Genomic DNA, 6003 nt, shown 5'->3' with positions numbered 1-6003 from the left:
ATATTCTTGCTCCCTGGTTAGTCATTGCATTGGTACTGGAGACAACATTACTATGACAGGAAGCAGAGGGAGTGATCGAGTGAGCTGGGATCCTTGTTTGCATGTATTATCAATAGGATCCATGCCTTACACGATATACAACTGGATGTTTCACTGGAACATTGATACACATCCTTCTAAAAATAATATATGTTTTTGATGAACATATATTAGGATCCAAGCCACCTCAAGCCTAAGTTATTGACATATGGATACGGTCTTTGAATGTGCATTCATGGAATGCATCTAATTAGCCTGTTCCAAAATGGATATTCACTTGTTGGATATGCTTTTTAACATTGGTATATTATGTCTAAAGTCGCCTTTGCTGTTGATGATGTAGATAATTGGCACCCCTGCATTTCTGTCAGATAATGCACCACTTCGCCCAGAAAATTGTTGCAATTTCAAATGTATAGGCATTCTCTTATTTATTTCTTTTGTTTGTATTGGTATGACACATAGTGGAGAAACAAAAAGCCAATTCTGACTCATGCCACGCAAAGCTCCAAAAATTGACTGGACAAAATTACTGGCACCTTCTCAAAATTGTAAGAAGTAATTGCATTCCAAGTTTGTGATGCTCCTGTAATTTGCAATTAAACTCACCTTTATCAATTAACAGATGCTAACAATATAGAAATCACACCGGCAACCAGTTAAAACGGTGAAAAATTGACTCAACCATTCTCTTGTGTGTCTCTGTGTGCCATATGGAGCATGGAGAAGAGAAGGAGCAGCAAAGAATTGTCTGAGGATTTGAGAACAAAAATTGTGGAAAAGCATGCACAATCTCAAGGTTACAAGTCCATCCCCAGAGATCTTAATGTTCCTGTGTCCACTGTGCACAACAGTGTCAAGAAGCTTACAGCCCATGGTACTGTGGCTAATCTCCCGGGACGTGGACGAAAGAGAAAAATTGATCAAAGATTTCAATGAAGGATTGTTTGAATGATGGATAAAGAACTTCAATCAACTTCCAGACAAATTCAAGCCGACCTTCAGGCACAGGGTACAATTGTGTCAGCTCACACTATACATCGCCATCTGAATGAAAAGTGACGCTATGGTAGGAGACCCAGGAGGTCCCCACTGCTAACACAGAAACATAAAAAAGCCAGATTGGAGTTTGCCAAAACTTACCTGAGGAAGCCAAAATCCTTTTGGGACAATGTGCTAAGGACAGACGAAACAAAATTACAGCTTTTTGGTAAAGCCCATCATTCTACTGTTTTCAGAAAAAAAGAGCCCTTTAAAGAAAAGATTACAGTTCCTACAGTCAAACATGATGGAGGGTCACTGATGTTTTGGGGTTGCTTTGCTGCTTTAGGCACTGGATGCCTTGATCGTGTACATGGCATTATGAAATCTGGAGACTACAAAAGAATTCTGGGGTGCAGTGTAGGGCCCAGTATCAGAAAGTTGGGTCTCCGTCAGAGGTCATGGGTTTTACAGCAGGACAGTGACTTAAAGCACACATCAGAAAGCACCCAGAAGTGGTTTCAGACAAAGCGCTAGAGAGTACTGAACTGGCCAGCAATGATTCCAGATCTCAAACTCGTAGAGCATCGGTGGAGAGCTCTCAAAACAGCAGTTGGGAAAAGGAACCCTTCCAATATGAGAGACCCGGAGCAGTTGACAAAAAAAGAGTGGTCCAAAATTCCAGTAGAGAGGTGTGAGAAACTCATTGATGGATACAGGAAGCGATTGTTACATAGTTAGTCTGGCCGAAAAAAGACAAAAGTCCATCCAGTTCAACCATTAAAATAAAAAAAAAGTTATAATCATACACCCTCAGTTGATCCAGTTTGATTGATTTCAGTTATTTTTTCCAAGGGGTATGCTACCAAATAGGGTATGAAATAATTTTGTCTAGTCCATATTTGGAGTGGAATGTGTCAGATTTTGGCATTTTGTTTCTCCAATTTTTTGTGTCATACCAAAACAAACAAAAGAAATAAGCATGAGAATGCTTAAACATTTGTAATTGCAATTTTCTGGGTGAAGTGGTGCATTATCTGACAGAAATGCAGGGGTGCCAATATTTTTGGCCATGACTGTATATTAAAAATAGCGCACTATACACACGTAGCCCAGTTAGTCCCATAATTTATCAAGTTCATATGAATCGTCCAATAGGTAAAGACAAGGGATGCTGAAGCTCCCTGGACCCGCTGACAGGCTCACACTTGCGGTGACAAGGCAGCTAGAGTCCCTCAAAATAAGACTGCTTTCTGAGCTCCCTAATGCTAACAAGCTGACAGCTGCATGGAAATCTCAGCTTGTTTTATTCATTAAAATCTTCAGTTTTTACATACCTACGCGCTCTACATTCTTCTTTTTATTTACGTGCTGTTGAAGAACTTAAAATAATATACAGACTATATAGCTCAAGACATGATTTGTGGTCAAAGTTTGATCTGTACCTATGAAACGTATCTTATAAGTCTAATTTCAAAGAACAGACATTTATTTGGAAGATATCTTCCCTTTTCACCAACCGTAACAATCCATTTGTTAATTATAACTGTATTGCATAATCTGGCTGTACTAGAATTGTTTCCGGAGGACACTTGATTTACATATGGTCATTATTGCACTGTCCTTGAAATATTCAAACCACTTAGCCTACAAGGGTGTTGTGGATATTTTTGATAACAGTGATAATATTGGCAATTTAACTGTAAGCTGGGGATGAATATAATTTGCTTTAAATTTTGGATTCAACAAAAAATTTATCCTAAATTGAACTTGATCTAGGAAAGCCAAAAACCTTTATAAGGTGTGATCCAATATATTGCAACAGAGAAATATATTATTCCTTGTACTGAGGCAGGCTGATAACTCCCAGGATGAACAATGCTTTTTCTCTTGGATATTAATAACTAACGACCTACTAACTGCTAAAACAAATGGCCATTACTCCATACTCCTACATCTAGACCTTTCCTCTGCCTTTGACACAGTTGACCACCCGCTCCTCCTCAGTAAACTCCACTCCGTTGGCCTCCATGACTCTGCTCTCTCCTGGTTCTCCTCTTTACCTTTCTCAGTGCACTTTCAGCGTCACGTACAACAACTCCTCCCCTTCCTCTTTCCGTTGGGGTACCGCAAGGCTCTGTCTTTGGGCCCCTCCTTTTCTCTCTCTACACCTCCTCCCTTGGCCACCTAATAACCTCCCATGGCTTCCAATACCACCTCAATGCTAATGACACCCAGATCTATCTCTCCATTCCCCAGCTCACCTCCCAATCTTTACAAATATCACAAATCTACTAAGCGACATATCTATATGGATGTCACACCACTACCTTAAACTCAATCTTTCCAAAACTGACCTTGTAATATTTTCTCCTCCCCGATCCACCACTCATGACTTTACCATTAAGATCAACAGCACAACCATTGGTCCTTCCCCTCATGCCAGGGTGCTAGGTGTAATCCTAGACTCTGACCTCTCCTTTGGGCCCCACATCCAATCACTGGCTAAATCCTGCCGCCTCAACCTCCACAACATCTGCAAAATCCACCCCTTTCTGACCAATGACCACAAAACAACTTATCCACGCCTTGGTTATATCCCGCCTTGATTACCGCAACTCCCTCCTCACTGGTCTACCGTTACACAGGTTATCCCCCTTCAGTCTATTATGAATGCTGCTGCTAGACTCAAACACCTTACCAACTGATCAGCGACTGCTGCCCCTGTCTGCCAATCCCTTCATTGACTTCAACTAATCCAACATATAAAATTCAAAATACTAACCACAACATACAGAGCCATAAACAACACTGCCCCTAGCTACATCACCAACCTCATCCGCAGATATCGTCCAAATCACCCACTCTGCTCCTCCCAAGACATCCTGCTCTCTAGCTCCCTCATCATGTTTGCCTCCAGGACTTCTCCAGAGTCTCTCCCATCCTCTTAAACTCCCTACTGAAGTATGTCTGTTCAGCTCCCACCCTGTCTGCCTTTAGGCGATCTGTGAAAACTCACCTATTCAGGGAAGCCTACCCCACCTCAACCTAAAAACTATACTTGAGTCAGTTCCATCAGATCATCGTTTATAGCTATCACCTTTTGTACCACCTCCCCCTTCCTTTAGATTGTAAGCTCCACAAGCAGGACCCTCCTATTCCTTCTGTACTGAAATGTTTTGTAATTGTACTATCTCCCTTTATATTTTAAAGCACTGTGCAAACTGTTGGCGCTATGTAATCCTGTATAATAATAATAATTTATATTGTGTGCACTTAGCAGCACTTCTGCAATAGGGCCTTTTCTAGTAAAATTTGACTTTCACATAATCAGCCAAATTCCAAATTTACCTGAGAGAGATGATGATTTAACAAAATATGTACTGTGAATGTGTTGGTTGAAGAATCAATAATTATTTCAACCACAGATGCAATATAATTTTATTAAGATGTTTTATCATTTCTTTTTATTATATATAGAGCACATTAGTCTCTGTAGTGTCTTTTAAAGGGAAAAACAAAGATTACATAGCAGGTTCATTTATCTAACAAGGAAATAAGTAATAGGACTGGGTCAAGTGGTTTGTGCAATGACAAATGGACAGACTTAAATGACAAATTTCTTGTCACCACTAATGGTAATAAAGAACTCACTAGATTTTAGAGAAAAGACTTTTAGCCACACTAAAGGTATGCAATCAATATTTGCCTAAAGTAGGTCTGAACTCAAAATGTAAAGCTTTGCTATATGGAACACAAAAAATATTAATTAGGCCTAAGCAGTACCATGACTTGTACTTGTACCATGTACCAAATGTACTTTTCCCCCAGAATTCCTCCTGCAAACATCAGTGCAGTTCCCATACATATAAGCTAATATGTGTTTTATCTGTGGGAGGCACTGTTTTTTCTGACTGCTAGTCTAACCATTTGGATTGAGGTTTGTTGATATCACTACTAGACTAGTAAGTCACTGTTCTACTTGTTGAAGAGAAACCTGTACCTGAGCATCTGAAGTTCAAGAAACCCCCTGCTTACACTTTACCCATTCTATGGATCTGTGCTCACTAACCCTCTCCTGCTGATTTTACCAGTCATCAATAAGGGAATTCTGACATGAGAAAGCAAAGTCTTGTCTCTACCAAGATGGCTGCCTTCCTACAGCAACACACGCATGGCAAGTCAGTCTTGGGCAAGAATCAGCTGTAGGAAGCCTTCAGGCAATACTAGTGACTAGTACTTTGCCCTCTGTCTGCCTTTTTTGGGGCGCAGCTTCCACAGTTCACACTCTTTTTTTAGGGGGGGTGTCTAAAACATATAGAACTTCCTAGATCAATTATGCCTCTTTTAGACCAAGACAGGTGTAACCTTTCCCCTGCTCTCATTCCTTCAAGGGCCCTTTCACATCTGAACGCTGAAAACTGTGGGTCAAAAACACCAGGACTTCTCAGTTCACTTTTTGTGTGTGGTAAAATAAGATATTCTTGGAAGATTGTCTAAGACTGCACTATATGTTAAAGCCACCCATGATTTTCTCAATTTCTGGCAAAGCAAATTGTATGTTATAACCACAGAGACTGACCCACTCAATATACCATTCCGTATAATATTTGTCCATTTTTCATTTATAGTTATTATGCAGTGCACTGCAGTGCTAAACAACTCACAAGAGTGAAATAGACCAGAAGCCCTCTGAAACCAAGGGAGCTCTGCTTGTTTTGCCAACAGGGAAAATAATGTTGTAACAGACCACACTCAGCCATGACAATTTCCACACCTCTTTACAAATCCCACCCAAACCTTTCAGCAGTTCAGTAGTAGTACTTGTGGCCCATGACTCTTCTACAAAGAGTGGAGGATCATCCCTGTTCAAAATGAAATGTTCCAGCAAGTCTGAGCATGTCCTCTTACAATATGGAATTGCCTTTTAGTAACAATGTTCAAAATCTTGAACATCACCTGCTTTTTGATGATCTGTATATG

The 6003-nt window shown here is 40.3% G+C and overlaps 1 pseudogene; it reads left to right on the top strand.

Annotated features, from left to right (window-relative positions):
* The first annotated feature begins 759 nt into the window (after positions 1-759).
* On the top strand, positions 760-1385 carry LOC149455872 (uncharacterized; annotated as a pseudogene).
* Positions 1386-6003: the final 4618 nt, after the last annotated feature.

The sequence above is a fragment of the Staurois parvus genome, unplaced genomic scaffold (genome assembly GCF_062004578.1).
Source record: "Staurois parvus isolate SC_StPar_1 unplaced genomic scaffold, SC_StPar_1.0 ptg000387l, whole genome shotgun sequence".
Lineage (NCBI taxonomy): Eukaryota > Metazoa > Chordata > Amphibia > Anura > Ranidae > Staurois > Staurois parvus.
Note: the sequence above shows the minus strand (reverse complement) of the source record. Positions and strands in the feature narration are given on the sequence as shown.